Source organism: Dendrobates tinctorius, unplaced genomic scaffold (assembly GCF_039654945.1).
Source record: "Dendrobates tinctorius isolate UK_male_01 unplaced genomic scaffold, ASM3965494v1 ptg000022l, whole genome shotgun sequence".
Classification (NCBI taxonomy): Eukaryota; Metazoa; Chordata; class Amphibia; order Anura; family Dendrobatidae; genus Dendrobates; species Dendrobates tinctorius.
Genome location: NW_027361690.1, coordinates 102,867,479 through 102,885,123, shown reverse-complemented (window position 1 = coordinate 102,885,123; position 17,645 = coordinate 102,867,479).

Sequence of the window (17,645 nt, the reverse complement as noted above, 5' to 3'; positions counted from 1 at the left end):
TACCTCCTCAACCATTTGCTCCCTGTTTATAAGGATTAGATCCAAGGTAGCAGTTCCCCTTGTTGTTGATAAATGGAGGGTGGTCTTTGAAGTCTCTGACCTATGGCGTGTAGTATATAACCACATCTGGTCAGGTTGTATTTTACATCTAGCCATTTTGGCACCAGCTCAGAGGTACCTGTTAGCCAACCTGGCATTTAAACATAATCCACTACCCGCAGGCCCTGCCAGCACATAACTTAGGTGTTCCACTATGCATCACCATTTAGTTGAGTCTACTTGTGTGATCCAGATTCCCCCACCCACCGTTAATCATATTTTCCAACTTTGAGGACCTCCCCCTTAGCACACTGCTATGACAGAAAGATTGAAATTCCCCAAATGACCTTTACATAAGAAACTGCCACTGTTTTTATATCTGAATCTCATAGCAAAATTGGCCGTTAAGAAAGGGAGGGTAGGTGGGAGATTGCTTCTCTCTGGGCTGGGCCTAAAGGTATGGCTGCCCCCTCACTAACAGTCACCACCTTTTAACCTCTTAATCCTTCCCCTATGTTCCTCCCACACTGATGTCATCCCTTATCCTTCCCATTTTCTTAACCCTTTCTTTTCCTATCCCTATTCCCCTTATTCACTTTATTGCCCAAGCCAAACTCTGTCATGTCAGCTTACCTTTTATGCCAGGGCCCAGTATGGCCTTTCTGGAGTGAGCACAAAAATTATTTTTCAAAGTCACTTACATTGTTAATTTTACATCTAAGTAGTGCCATGGACCAGTCATAGCCGCACTGTCTCTTCCATGTCCAGGGCAGGAACCAGCACTGTAGAATCATACTACATCTTACAAGGCTGGAGAAGGAACGCATGGAGACAACACAAACCATAGTTGGTGCCATGCAGAGAATTTAAAGCAAAATCGGTAACACAAGTGATTTAGTGAAATGACTAGTGTTCAGTCTCCTACAGCACAATCATTTTTCTGTATAATCGGAGGCGCGCTTCAAGATCACACCAGGGTTTTCTTTGATTCACAGGCTGCATATTTTCACTATTTTCCAGAGAAACAATATATAGAGTCTCCAGGTTGTAGCTGTTCTGCTACCTATCAAGGGTATATTTTCTGGGTCCCCCTAAAGGCAGAGTTGTGACAGCAACTTCTCCAATCCCTTTCACAACTTCATAGTCCTACATCTGCCAATTCACTTTAATTAATCTTTACTACACAGCCATAAAGTGCTTTTCTAGGACATACAAAGGTCTATTTGTGTTTACGGCAAGCTCAAGGATATTGACGGGAAAGCGCCATTTGGCCATTTTGTCCCTGTTGTGCCATTTCGGCAGGGAAGAGGTTACACACAAGCTGCCTTTCTACACAGATATCCTCATGAAAGGGAAAAAAAAACCTCATTTGCAGAAGAACATCTCTCCAGCTTTCACCTTGTCAGTCGCTGATCCATTTCCCCGCCTGGGCTCATCCTTACCATTAATCTGCAGGCATTTTATCACTACTGCCTGCACCCTGCTCCTGCTCCCAGCTCCAGATATACAAGCAAGATTTGTCTGCTTCTTCCCCTCTCTCCTTTAGCGGAGTCTTTTCTGCTTAAGTTAGCAATTCTCGGTTGTGCTGACGAGAGCTTGTCCTAGAAATTACCCTTATCTCCCAGGCATAGCGCTCAGCCTGCCAGACACTTAGTGTCAGGGCATCCCCTCCCTGAGCGCACTTAATGCTTAGCAATGGCTTCCTCACAGCATACATGTAGCAAACACAAACCTTTTATATACACAACAGGACAATGAACTTGATGACAATGTCAGGAGAGACGTTCCCAATGTACGTAATACTGATACACCCATATTGTATCGGAACGATAGACGAAATATTGCCTATAACACCAGCCCATGATCAATAACTGGAGGAGCAATTTACGTGTGGTAATTAACCCATTGATTGCGCTTCATGTCTATATGGCGGTGTCACTTATTTATAGTTTTGAATCTAGAGTAATTCTTTAGCTCTGAACTTTGGCCGCTCATTACCTAGTTATGAACCACGTAAAACAAAATTGCATTGCCCTCAGTGGCATACATGTAATGGGTCCTAGTCCATTATTCAAGACCTCTGTATAATGTCACATTTCCAACGTCAAGGATGGAGGAGAGCGAACCGACTGTCAGAGCGCATAATGATATTATGATTGCAAAAGTATTGGGAGGATCGTATTCAAACAATACTTAAAGAGTGAGCATTAGTCGGGAAATGTAAAGACTAAAGTTGGAGAAAATACAAAGTGGGTAGAGACCAAACCACTTGTTGGTTCCTTAAGGCATCTGTAATGTCAGAGACTGAACCACTTATAGGCTAGTGATGTCTGGATCATGGAGACTAAATTGGGTAGAAACATTGGTTAGTGGTATAGGGCGAAATATATCTATCCAGAAAGGAGAAGACCAAGCCACCCATTGATTCGTAGCATCTAGATAATGGAGACCAAAGTGGTAGAAACCACAAGTCAGTGACATGGCATGGGAAGACCGAATATCTGATTGGCATCTGGAATATAGGAAAACCAACAAGTCACTGGTTAGTGGCATCCAGATAATATCCATGAAACTCTAGCTATTGAGTTCTATGGATATTTATGAAGTCAATGTAAGCACTCTATGCTACTTACACACCCTTGTACGCATGACTACATGACTTCTACTGAGGACAAATGTCACTCTGTGCAAAAGATGTGGTCAATGAAAATTTTTCATGCAACGTGGAGTTATTTCTTTAGTACAATGAGGCACAGTACTAAATGTCCTAAATGTCATCATCAAAGGGTTGTTGATTAATCTAAAAGGCCCCCGTACACATTACACATCAGCTGAACCTGGCAATAATTTGCTGGAGTGCTATGGTGCATGGGGAAGTCAAGAAAAATAGCTGTCAGCTGAATGATTGCCCAAACAATTATCCACTGACAGCTATCTGTTGTGTATGGGTGGTAAATAGTGATGAGCGAGTATACTCGTTGCTCGGGTTTTCCCGAGTATGCTCAGGTGGTCTCCGAGTATTTTGGCGTGCTCAGAGATTTAGTTTTCGTCATCTCAGCTGCATGATTTGCGACTGCTAGACAGCCTGAATACACGTGGGAATTCCCTAACAAACAGGCATTCCTCACATGTATTCAGCCTGTGCAGCAGCCACAAATCATGCAGCTGAGATTACGAAAACTAAATCTCCGAGCACGCCAAAATACTCGGAGGACACCCGAGCATGCTCAGGAAAACCCGAGCAACGAGTATACTCGCTCATCACTAGCGGTAAACTTTTATTTTAGGGAAGGCAAAAGGACCAATTGTATAGAACTTCCACCATTCAGTAACCTCAAGCCCATCTAGACTTTTCAATCACAAACACACAAGTTTTTTTAGGATTTTGAAGTTACTTCCAACAATAAAAAAAGTTTTAATATGTGTCGGAAAGTATGATTAAAGAATTTGCATATTTCTTTCTCTTACTATTTGCAGCATTTCATTAGAACCAACAAAGCACAAGGTTCAATTTGCCCGAATCCAACTAATATTTCAATATCTTTAATCATTGTGACAATTTTCATCAAAGAGGCAGCAATTGCAAGGCATCAAGAATGATTTCAATTATTTTCCAATAGTAAATCACCTCAATCATTGAAATATAACATATGTGCTTTGCTGCTAATCCATTTTCTCCTATGTTGGCTGATTGAATGCTACAGTTGTAGGCTATATTGGGGTTGTTTGCTTTAACAAATCGTTTTTGGTACAATCAACTTAAAACAAGGAGCCTATCAACAATCAGAGCTGATATTTGAGATAACCCCAAATGAAGTATCCAATTCTCCAGCAGCGCCACCACCCGTTATATGTAAGGTATTACACAGCTACTATTGAAATCAATGGGATGCTCATATAATACATGGACGTGTTTGGTTCTCCAGAGTCAGAGCTGACTTTTGCAGCTACTCTGGGCTAAAAATTGTGGTCTTGAACTAGGCATTTTAAAAATATGTTTTCCAAACCCAGCAATTCGTTTCAATCAAAATCAAGAAAAGCAACCAAAATTTCCAACAAAACCTAAATAATTAACTTCTGATGGAAAAAAAAAACAGTTTAACTAATATCGATGACAATCGAACCTAATGATTACGCTGGTTCGATTTTGATAACTGCAGAATAACTAACCCCCGATCTTTGCAAATTTTGGTTTGCTGGATCCAAATATCATGTATTCCACTTAAATCCTCTTCTTCGCAAAAAATGCTGTTTTTTGTTTCCAGTAACTGGACAATTCATCAACTTATCAACACCACTAAAGCATGGAGAAGGACATTTGGTCTACCTTTTATGATGTGATTACAAACTTTCTTGGCAATAGAAAATTGGGCTGAAAATTACCCGCTTTTAGTTCAAGCATTGTTGATTTCTTTTTAAAAGACTGGGAGCAAACATTAATATCACTCTGTATTTCCTTCACAGCCATCTGAACTATTTCCCCTTCTAATCTCAGGGCTTTGAGTGAAGAGCAAGAAGAAAGCTTCCACCAGGACATTGGGATCAATAGGATCATGGAACACATATCAAGGCAGATGGACCATAAACATGATGGCAGACTACTGCTGGTGTTTGCAGCAAAACAATAACGATCATAGCTATTCCAGAAAATACACAAAGAGAAAATGTGTGCCTAACAATTAAGAATCTATGTAACAAGGGTTTTTTTGGTTAATAGCTGGATTAATCTTGTTGTGTGAAAAAAATATTATATCCAAAAATATTATGGCCCAATTCATCAAGACCTGCGATTTTCTCTTTCGTATTGATGACGGGGTGTGAAAGAGTCACAGGGTGTAGGCCTCTTGACGAATTAGGAGGGTCTGACGACTGGCTTGCATGTCTGTGCACTTTATAGCTAATCTTACTCCAGGCCCTGACTGGAGTAAGATTTCTTTAGAAAGGAATGCTGCAGTTTGTCATAAATTACGTGAACGCCCCAGTCCTGCCCTAGCTCTGCTCATTTTGGTGGAGCTGGGAGAACTATCATAAAAACTGCAAAAGTCGCAACATTTTTGAGCAACTCCAAGTTCCGTTAAAATGTTGTAGCTTTTCAAAGCGATTTACATTTCTGGTGAAGATGAATCTGGGCTATTTGCTATTCTTTAGAACTTTTGTTAATTCATCATGTTAAACTTAACAGGGTGTAAGCGAATGTTTCATATTTGTAAAAACTTCTATCCTTATAAATCAATTCTGACTTCACAGTTCAAATCAGCATTTTCTATTTGTGTAGTTAGATCACCATAAAAAAATGTACTATGTATATCAGAGTTATCATTATATAATACCAGGGCCGGACTGGCCATCTGGCAATTGCCAGAAGGGCCTGTCTGGTCGTGGGCCACCTTGTCTGCTACGTTGTTAACAGAATCAGTGTTCTCAAGACACCAATACTGTTAAGAGTTGTGACAGAGCACGAAGTCGCTGACTCTGTCACTTAACCCAGCAGGCCTCGGGTATCATTAGAAATATTGGTCTTGTAGTAAATCTTGCTTTCCTCCATCCAGGGTAATATTAGTAATATATCCCATCTGGTTCTTGGGGATGGGGACAACATGGGCCTGTGTGATTTCAAATGCCAGGGCTGAATTTCAGTCCCAGTCCGTACCTGTATAATACCATACCTTAGCTGTCGGTCTGTTAAGGAACGTTTTTGGTTGTGACTGGTTCCTTCGCCGATATATATGACTTCCTGTTGCACACTGTGCGCTATTACAGTTGTACTATACAGTACAGTATGTATGCTTTGCCTTAAGATTATGACTAAGCCTCATAAAAGAGAACTATTATTGCATACATTACTGGCAAAGACTATTTCAATAGAAACATATGGATGTGTTTTGTACAGAAATAATTCCTAGCGGCACTTTAAAGACTCCCACACCATGTTAATGTAAAAACTTCAAAAATATTTCCATATGCCTTGTGATCTTGCCAGTGCAAGCTTTCAAGTGATGAGTCTGATTATGATATTGTCCAGACACTATTTCTTATTCAGAGACTATATTTGGATATTAATACCTGATGTCTGTGGTCTTCACCCCGCCTGTTATTATTGCAGGCTGGTGCCGGACATTATTTTCTCACCCTTTCCTCCCTTTGTCTTCATACCGGTGTTTGGTTTGTTCCAAGCACTGAACCTATCAAGAGCTCTAACTTCTGCCATCCTCCTTCCCCATAGATTTTTAATACCAGGCCTATAGTTTCTCCCAGTATTGGTTCTCTGAGGTCCATTGTCTCATTGGCAAGCTATCCAGTGTATACATAAGGAATAAAATGGTTTTATTTTATGGACAATACATGACTTGTAACCTGCAATTTCGTCAGTTTTCTCTTCTGCAGACTCTATCTCTTAGGCCACGTTCACACATTATATATTTGGTGAGTTTTTTTAACCTCAGTATTTGTAAGGGAAGGTCAGGAGTGGGACAATCAGAGAAAAAACATAATAGAAACAGGTCACCACTTCTGTATTTATCACCCACTCCTGGTTTTGGTGTAAAAATACTGAGGTAAGATACTGACCAAATGATGAAAGTGTGAATGTGGCCTTAATTTTTAACTCACTCTGAGCTGGTGGGAGGATACTAGCTGCTATATTGTCTCCTATGCACAGCACAGCCTACAGAAAGTGATCACTGATGTTCATTCCCTTCTTAGCACAAGGGAAAAAGTAAGAGAGGTAATGAAGAAATGTATACAGCAGTCCTGAGCTGTGTAGATGTGAATGCAGCTCTGGTGTAAGGTAAAAAGCTTGTTTGGGAGCTCAGTACAATATTTTTTGCCTTCTTCTGCTCATCACTCCTTCTCTACTCTCTATAAACTAATATAGGCCGTGTATCCTGACATCTCACTGTGCTGACAATCTAAGGTGGAGTTGAGCTGTTTTTTTTCAGAAAGGATTGTTAGTTCAGGAGGCAGGGGGAAAAGTGGCTCATAAGTGGAGAAAGAAGCTGAATTCTCTCATGAGATTTGTTGGTGCACTGCCCAATGAAAGAAGGTGAGGGCACTGCGATTAGTGAAGCACCTTTATTGGAAGGCTTCAAGTCACAAACCAGTTTTTGGCTCAGACTGGAGTCTTCGTCAGGTGTATGTGACAGGACTGGCCAAACATCTAATGGTTGGCACTGAATGATCAGATGACGTTCATTGGGCCGATATTGGGACAAAAAGGATACGAGTCAAACTTCAACATGACCAATTCTTTGTTTTACAATGCTAATTATTCCCCTCTGCCCATTGGGTACACCTGCATGCCAAATCAACCATGCACATGTAGGTGATGTTTTGGTCCAACAGTTATTGAATGTGTTAATAAAGCTATGTTATCCATATTTCTGTTTCAATGAATCAGGTGTATAGTACTGCCTGTAGAGTTACACCAGATGAAGATGTGCTCCAGCTCTTCTCAGCATGACGAAGCCCTGTCATGACTGCTGTCCAGGAGTCCACACTGCTGTCTGGTTTTTACCCATCCCCTTATACTTTTACAATTCTCAGAAAGTACTAATATTCTTCTACAGTGATCAAAACAGTAGGGGGCTGACGGCTCGGCATCATCCAATTCTTGCGCTAAGTGAACAGTTTGACTTTGCCAGTGTTGACTGTAGACACCGCAGGCTCCTGGTGAGAAGAGCAACTCTTAGTTAGACAATTTAGCAATCTACGTTATTCAGTAGCAGGAGCCCCTGGTTCAGCTGCACCAAGGGAACATGCATTTTCTGCTCAAATAACAAGCACAGAAAAGTTCCAGTTCCCCTTGAAGTTAAAATATAGACATCAACTTCAGAAAACTTGTCTAGAAATGCATGACTTATTCTCTATAGCTCATTTCCTTATGCCTGTCCCATCAATAATACCACCTAGAAAGCGGTCTGTTTCCCTCCTTAGCTGGGCTCGGCTCGCTTACTTTCCCCACTATTTAGAAGTGTGGTTAATTCCTAATTAGCACTGACAGATGCTTCCCCTGTAATCCTATTCCCAACATGCCCTGCTTGCTTTTGTTTGCTGGTAGAAGATATATTGTGACACAGTAATGACCCTTCAATGCAGTTCTGGAACAGTTTAATGACACACTAATGATTTATTACATGTTCCACTTGATTAGTTGCTCGTTTGTCAGCATTATATTTCCCTGTCCATAAACCTGTCACAGGTTTTATAGACCTTTCCCTGGAAAAAAGAAACCCCAAATAAATTCAGTTTTTTATCTCTACTCTTGTTTTTGCTGAGATGGTTGCACAGAGCCTCTATTATTGAAAAGTCCATAGGTCTTATTAAATCTTCAAGCCCTTTGCGGGATGGAGTGAGCTAATGACTGTGGGATGTTTGACAGGTTTAATGAAGGTAATCTTATGCCCTCTGTACAAGTTAAAGGCAGAATTTTAGTTGAAAAACACAAATTTTGTATATTGTTATGGCCCAGTTCTCACCTTTATCTAGATTCTAGTATAGCTTCTAAGATAGAAGGGGGCAATATTCAAAGTGGTGACCCTCATTGTCATGTAGGGATGGTAGGCACTTATCTGTACCCTCGAACTAGGGTCGTGCTAGTCTATATTTGTTCCCGGATTACCCCGGAAGGAGGAGACACCGGGGTCATGTACCTTGCTATGCCCCTATATTAAACCTTATCTAGTATTACACTAACCAGACAGACAAGGGTAGACAGACAGGAATGAAAGAAAACTGCAAACATACAAATATTCTCACAAAACAACAGAGTGGAACACATGGGAGGGATAGGTAAGAGAAAGTGAATAGGAGTGCATGAGGTTAAGCATGCAAACCAACTCCAAGAAGAAATCTCCTGAACAACTCTCCTACTGCCTTCTTCAAACACTGAATTTCTCCTCCAACATCCAGGAAGTAGAACTATTAATGGCAATTCCCAAGTGCCAGTGGCAAGCATATATACCAGAGAGGAGTGGCCAACATAGAACAGCTGAGGCAATTCAGGGTGGAGAGCTCCAGGAGATCAACTGAACTGATTAGCAAGGAAAACCTGCTCTGTTTACTAGGATGGTAAATCAGTCCTAATCAGTTAAGGATTTTGTGTGACCAGACGCTGCTATCTTCCGGCCCCTCTCTATCGCGGTATACGTATGACACTCATCTTGTAACTACCACCTCTTCACATTTTGTCCTAAAGAACAATTTATACCTTCTGTGTGTGTCTTCCTTTATGTCACTTTTACCTACAAAAACCTATATTTCTGACCTTATATACACCAAGAGTGGCAATTCTCAAACATCGAGCACTTTCCATTGCAGGATGCACCATTTCTAACCCCAATTTTAATTACTTATTTATTGTTTTTATTATTTTTGTAGCTCATCTTTTCTTTGAGGACTTATAAGTAGAGGTCAGCGAAATGGGTAGGCCAAATTCAGAATTCGCCAACTTTGGCTAAAGTCGGGTTTTGCCAATCGAAACCCGACCATAGCCTGAGGTCGGCCATGAGGTCGCCGACTTGAGCGCCAAAGTCGCGTTTCCCACAATGCTTCCAGCGCCTTTCCTCAGCCAATCAGCATGGACGCACACTGTGGGCAACGCGATTACATAAGCAGCGGCCCCCACCATCTCAGAGAAGAGAATCCAAGTGATTGGCTGGCTTTGTGTGGCATCACAGTGGCTATAAAAGGCCGTGCCCGCCAACCGCCATCTTACTTCTGCCGATCTTAGCATAGGGAGAGGTTGCTGCTGCTCGTTCTCAATAGGGAGAGTGTTTAGGCAGGAAAAGAAAAAAAAATTGCTTCTGCTGATAGTGATTTTCACTGTACAGCACAACACTTAGTGTACAGTGACAGGGGAGGCTATATTTGTGTGCAGCCAGTTCTGGTGGTGATTAGGCTGCCTTATAAGGCTCCCTGATAGCTGCATTGCTGTTTGCACACTGCTGTGCAGAGTGCTTTTTTAAAAGCAAAAAAACTTTTATTCCTTTTCTCTGCACAGTTACCAAGCATTCATTTTTTCACAGATTTGTGTGCAGCAACACTGGTGGTTATTAGCTTTCCTTATACGGCTATCTGATAGCTGCACTGCTGTGTGCACACTGCAGTGCAGACTGCTTTTTTCAAAGCAAAAATACTTTTATTCCTTTTTTTCTGCATAGTAGTTACTGAGCGTAAATTTTTGCACTCACCGTATAGAGGTGTACGCTCCTCACACACTACCGTGTACCGGCTGGTATCACGGACAAAAACATGCTATATGTGTGTGACTCCGTAAAAAAATACACGGAGATAAATATTTTTCCATACATACACCGTATAGAGGTGTCTGATTCTCAAACAGTATCGGGTATCTGCTGTTCTTATTACGGTCATATGTACACAGAGTCAGTGTGTGTCTGTGAGACTCCGTAAATACATATACGGACATTTCCATTTCTCCATACACCATATTGAGCTGTCCGATTCTCAAACAGTATCGGATATCTGGTGTTCTTATTACGGTCACATCTACACAGAGTCAGCGTGTGTGTGACATTCCGTAAATACTTATACAGACATTTCATTTCTCCATACACCATATTGAGCTATCCGATTCTCAAACAGTATCGGATATCCGCTGTTCGCTTTACGGTCACATCTACACAGAGTCAGCGTGTGTGTGTGACATTCCATAAATACATATACGGACATTTCCATTACTCCATACACCATATTAAGCTGTCCGATTCTCAAACAGTATCGGATACCTGCTGGTCTTATTACGGTCACATGTACACAGAGTCAGCGTGTGTGTGTATGACATTCCATAAATACACATACGGACGTTTCCATTTCTCCATACACCGTATTGAGCTGTCCAATTCTCAAACAGTATCGGATATCTGCTGTTCTTATTATGGTCACATCTACACAGAGTCAGTGTGTGTGTGACATTCTGTAAATACATATACGGACATTTCCATTTCTCCATACACTGTATTGAGCTGTCCAATTCTCAAACAGTATCGGATATCTGCTGTTCTTTTTATGGTCACATCTACACAGAGTCAGTGTGTGTGTAACATTCCGTAAATACATATACGGACATTTCCATTTCTCCATACACTGTACTGAGCTGTCCAATTCTCAAACAGTATCGGATATCTGCTATTCTTATTATGGTCTCATCTATACAGAGTCAGCGTGTGTGTGACACTCCGTAAATACATATACGGAGATTGACAGTTTCACAAACAACGTATACAGCTGTACACTTCTGATACAGTACCGTATATCTGCTTGTTGGATTATGGTGAAATACATACTGGGAGAGCGTCTGTGACTCACAAAATATATACGGAGATTTCACTTTTTACATACACCTTACACAGCTGTACGCTCCTCATACAGTACCATTTCTCTGCTGGTATTTTTGGTACATTTTCCCAAACATGAGGAAGTATGGTGGAAGAGGCTGCGGACAAGGGCGGTGGGGTGCAGCTGGTACTGATGGTGGTGGTGGGGCATCGGCTGGTTCTAGCAAAAGCACAATAGCAGCTAAGGCAGGAGGTGTTTAGCCTGCGTCATCGTCTGGCACAAGAAGGCCTTTAAGGTTCCCTTTTCGGGAAGTAGGTAAACCGCTTTTAAAGCCAGAGCATCAGGAACAGGTTTTGGCTTACATTGCCGAAACAGCCTCCAGCTCTATTGCCTCCTCGTCTGAAGTTACAAAAACTGCAAGCACAGAGTTGTCAGTGCAGGCTTCTGGTCAGGAACAACACCTTTCCTTGTGTCCTTCACCCACACCAAAAGTGAAGGATTCCGCAGCACACACTTCAGATTACTCCATGGAGATCTTTTCACATACCATTCCTGTGTTATCAAGTCAAATCCTGAATTCCCCAGGCCAAGATGAATCTGACATGGAGTGCACTGATGCACAGCCACTGCTAGATGATTCCGCTGGTACATTCACCCACAGCACTACATTGCCCTCGCAGTCTACTGAGCCCAAATCAGACCCTGATGAAACTCAGGTGCCCTTTCCCGCATACTATACCACCTTACACGGTGACACAGAGGAAGGTACAGAGGAAGGTGCAGATGACATTGAAGATGAGGTCATGGATGACCCAGTTGTTGACCCGGATTGGCATCCATTGGGAGAAGAGGGAGCCGGTGACAATAGGTCAGACTCAGAACAGGAGAAGGATCCACAGCAGGCATCGTCATCACAGCAGCGGTTATCTGGCAGGCCCGTAGCTGTCAAAAAACTTGGTAAGAAAACTAAAAGAGTTGCAGGACAGCTTGGTCAGACGGTCAAATTAGCACAGTGCGCAAGCCCTGAAAATTTGTACCATAGTAGGAAAAGTGCAGTGTGGCACTTTTTTGAACAAAATCCTACTGATAACGCAAAGGTTATCAGTAAGAAGTGCCAAAGGACGTTTAGCAGAGGGAAAAATCTACGAAATTTGAATACCAGTTGCATGCTTAGACATTTAACCAACATGCACTTGTGCACTTGCAAGCGTGGACGGACTACAAAACCTCAGGTAGCACATGTGCACCTGCTCCGGCTGAAGTTAGCCGGCAGCGCTCCATCGCTTCCCCCACTGTAAGGCCACCGCTAAGCACACCATCATCAAGAAATTTTGAGGTGTCGTCGGTAGGCCAAAGCAGTCAGGGAATCACATTATTTTCACGAGGAAACACTGAATCTAGGCCATCAACACCCTCACCATCACCAACCCCTTCTCAGTCCAACATGCCAACGCTAGTTCCCCCATATGCAGCTCTCAAGTCCAGCTCACCCTACCAGACACTCTCAGTAGGACAAGAAAGTACTCATCCTTTCATCCGCATACACTGGGTTTGAACACCTACATTGCCAAACTGATCTCATTAGAGATGATGCCCTTTCGTTTGGTTGAAAGCGAAGCTTTCCGAGAGCTCAAGGCCTATGCTGTCCCACGCTATGACCTACCCAGTCAGCACTTCTTTTCTTTTGTCCATGCATTTAAACAATCAGTCAGTGGAAAGGTGCACCTCACAACAGATGCAAGGGCCAGTAGGCATGGCCAGGGCCGTTACGTGTCCATCACTGCGCACTGGGTTAAGGTAGTGGATGCAGGCTCCACAAGGGACAGCGGCGGTGGAACAGTGCTGCCTAGCCCATGGTATAGGAAACAAATGGCTGTAGGCGTTCGACCCTCCACCTTCTCCAGAAGCGAAAGCTCGTCGACAGAGCGCAGTCGCATGAGTACTCCATCCACATCTGTCAGTGTTACACACGAGGTGTCCCACTATAGAACAGCTAGTGGTAAGCGTTAGCAGGCTGTTTTAAAAATGATGTCTTTGGGCGACAGCAGACACACCGCAGAGGTACTGGCTGACTACTTGCATCAACAAACTGAGTCATGGCTGGGCAGTCTACATCTTGAGCCAGGCAAGGTAGTCAGTGATAATGGGGGGAATTTTGCGGCAGCCATAGCCCTTGCCAAACTCACTCACATACCTTGCCTGGCTCACACCTTGAACCTGGTGGTGCAGTGCTTCCTAAATAATTATCCGGAGTTAACAGCCCTGCTCCATAAGGTGCGAAGACTGTGCTCGCACATCCGTCACTCGCCCGTCCACTCCACCTCCCCAAGCACCACCTAATCATAGACGTTGTTACAAGATGGAACTCCACCATGCACATGGTTGAGAGGCTGTGCGAACAGAGGCAGGCTGTAATGCATTTGTGGGAGGATACGCGGGCAGGCAGTTTGAGGGCAGACATGGAGTTGTCGGGTGTGCAGTGGTCAAAGCTGAAAGACCTCTTTAAAGTCCTTCAGTGTTTTGAGGAATGCACATGGCTGGTAAGCGCAGATGATGCCATCATAAGCATGAGCATACCACTTATGCGTCTGCTCATGCAAACTTTGATGCACATTAAGGATCAGGCGTCTGCAGCTGAGGAGGAAGAGGAGGAGGGAAGCCTTGATGACAGTCAGTCATTGTCTGGTCAGGGAACTGTCGTGGACGAGGTGGAGGAAGATGAGGAGGAGGATGAGGGGATGATTATTTTGGGGAGGAGGATGCTTCTCAGGGGGCAAGAGAAAATGTGGGTGTGCCAATGTCAGGTACAGGGTTTGTGCATGACTGGAGGGATGTGGATTTGCCAGAAAGTGCTCCTCCATCCACCACTGGCAGTGCAGCATTGACACCTGGAACATTGGCCTACATGTGTGATTATGCCTTGCGGATTCTAAAAAGGGACCCCCGCATTGCCAAAATGATGAGGAATGATGTTTCCTTATTGGCCAGCATCCTCGATCCACGCTATAAAGGCAAATTACACAACATCATGCCACAGGAGAACCTAGAGCTAATATTGGCTAGCAAACAAGCAACTCTGGTAAACAGGTTGTTTGAGGCATTCCCAGCACACAGCAGCGGAGCTGGTTCTCCCACGAGCCGTAGTGTGCAAAATGGAAGTGGTGTTTGTGGTGCACAAAGCCGAACTGGCGTTGGAGACACGGGTTTCCTGACCATGTTGTGGTCTGATTTCTCAAGTACCACACACACGACAGCTAATACAGAATCGACGAATAACCTTATGACCCAATATCAACATGGGTTTACGAGGATCCGTTCCTGTCAGACTAATCTGATAAGCTTTTATGAAGAGGTAAGTTCCAGACTGGACCAAGGGAATGCAGTGGACGTGGTGTACATGGACTTTTCAAAAGCTTTTGATATGGTGCCACACAAAAGGTTGATACATAAAATGAGAACAATGGGGATAGGGAAAATATGTGTAAGTGGGTGAAGAGCTGGCTCAGGGATAGGAAACAAAGGGTGGTTATTAATGGAGCACACTCGGACTGGGTCACAGTTAGCAGTGGGGTACCACAGGGGTCAGTTTTGGGCCAGCTTCTTTTTAACATATTTATTAATGACCTTGTAGGGGGCATAGAGAGTAGAATTTCAATATTTGCAGATGACTCTGCAGGGTAATCAATACAGAGGAGGACAATTTTATATTACAGGAGGATTTATGTAAACTAGAAGCTTTGGATGATAAATGGCAAATGAGCTTTAATGGGGATAAATGTAAGGTCATGCACTTGGGAGAACGAACAAGATGTATAATTAAGTGCTTAATTGTAAAACACTGGGCAAAACTGTCACTGAAAAAGACCTGGGTGTATGGGTGGACGACAAACTCACATTTAGTGGCCAGTGCCAGGCAGCTGCTGCAAAGGCAAATAAAATAATGGGATGCATTAAAAGAGGCATAGATGCTCATGAGGAGAACATAATTTTACCTCTATTTAAGTCACTAGTGCGACCACACTTAGAATACTGTGTACAGTTCTGGTCTCTGGTGTATAAGAAAGACATAGCTGAACTGGAGCGGGTGCAGAGAAGAGCAACCAAGGTTATTAGGGAACTGGGGGGGTTTGCAATACCAAGACAGGTTATTACACTTGGGGTTATTTAGTTTAGAAAATCGAAGGCTTAGGGGTGATCTTATTACAATGTATAAATATATGCGGGGACAATACAAAGACCTTTCTAATGATCTTTTTACTCTTAGACCTGTGACGGGGACAAGGGGGAATCCTGTACATCTGGAGGAAAGAAGGTTTAAGCATACTCACAGACGCGGATTCTTTACTGTAAGAGCAGTGAGACTATAGAACTCTCTGCCATATGATGTTGTAATGAGTGATTACTAAAATTTAAGAAGGGCCTGGATTCCTTTCTTGAAAAGTATAATATTAGAGGTTATATACACTAGTTTCCTTAATATTGCGTTGATCCAGGGAGCTAGTCTGATTGCCGTATGTGGAGTCGTGAAGGAATTTTTTTCCCCAATGTGAAGCTTACTGTTTGCCACATGGGTTTTTTTTGCCTTCCTCTGGATCAACACGTTAGGGCAAGTTATGATAGGATATGGGTTGAACTAGATGGACTTAAAGTCTTCCTTCAACCTTAATAACTATGTTACTATGTTACTATGATTGCAAGTGGCAGGAGACAGCAGTTGTCAGCTATGGTTACAAACTACTTCTCCTCCCATATCGAGGTTCCCCCTCACAGGTCATTCCCCTTTGATTATTGGGCCTCAAAACTGGACACATAGCCTGAATTGGCACAATATGCCTTACAGGAGCTCGCTTGCCCTGCTGGTAGCCTGCTATCTGAAAGAGTCTTCAGTGCTGCTGGATCAATCCTGACAGAAAAAAGGACCCGTCTATCGACCCAAAATGTTGATGATCTAACCTTCATTAAAATGAACCATGCATGGGTTTCAAAGCATTTTGTCCCACCTTCCCCTGATAATACATAGGTTGCCAGAAAAAAGGCTCGCTTTTGTCCTCCTCTTCCTCGGACTTCTCCAATTCCTCCATTTGCAGCAGCTGAAACTCCAGCCTACACATCAACATATGCCATTTTTTAAACCTCCCCAACTGGGCTCCCCCCCCAGGACCGGGATCACCACCCGGGCAAGTGCTGTTGCCCTGAACAGGTGTGTGTCCCCACCGTTGGGCGACGGCACTGGCACAGGGCCTCTCATAGTACAATAAAGTGTCTCTGATGGTGGGGGGCCCACTCGCCGTCAGACACACTGGCGTACTATGAGGGGCCCTGCGCCAGTACCGGCGCCCACAAGTGGGTCCCCCCTGCTTGCTCAGGGACACAGCACTTGCAATACTTACCTCTCCCTGCTCCACCGCGGTGACGTCTTCTGCCTTTCCTGACAGTGACATTCAGGTTAGAGAGCGCGATGACATCATGTCTGTATGCCCTCTACCGAAATAGTACAAGTGCAGAGAGCTTGAAGATGGCAATGCTGAAGAGTCCAGAGTAGAACAGTACCCATCGAGGAGAGGTATTTAATTTTTTTAAATGTTGGGAGCATTTTTTGGGGAGCAATATACACTGGAGAATGATATATGGGGCCCATCATACACTGGAGCATCATCCATTTGGCCCATAATATACTGGAGCATTCCAAATGGGGGACATCAGACAATGGAGCAGCATTTACAGGGCCCATTATACACTGGAGCATTAGAAATGGGGCCCATTATATATGGAGCATTATTTGGGCCCATAAGACAGTGGAGCATCATCCATGGGGACCAACATATACTGCAGCATTATGTGGAGCTCATCATATACTGTATGGAACATTATATGGGACCAATTATTCTGTATGGAGAAATATATGGGGCTCATTATTCTGTATGGCGCACTAGGTGGTGGCCATAATACTGTATGGAGTAATATACTCTCCGTTTTTTGAGCTATTGTAGAATTTTAAATAGATATCAGTCATGTCATGTAAGCAGTGAAATATTTTTCATTGTACTATATCTATATTTCTGTGCCGTATTTGAACATTATGAATTGTGGTATGTGATAAAAGGGCGCACTGACACTCTTTGGCCCAGGACACACAAAAACCTGGCGCCAGCCCTACCCCCCCACAACTTTAGCCAAATAACCCACAGTTTTCAATGCGTAACTATTATTATAAAGTAAATTAAGGTTTACAAGCTTAAGTAATAAGAATTGATGTCGTTGGCATTGAAATGGTTTACTGTCCTCCACTCCCTGCCGACTTTGCTTCCCCT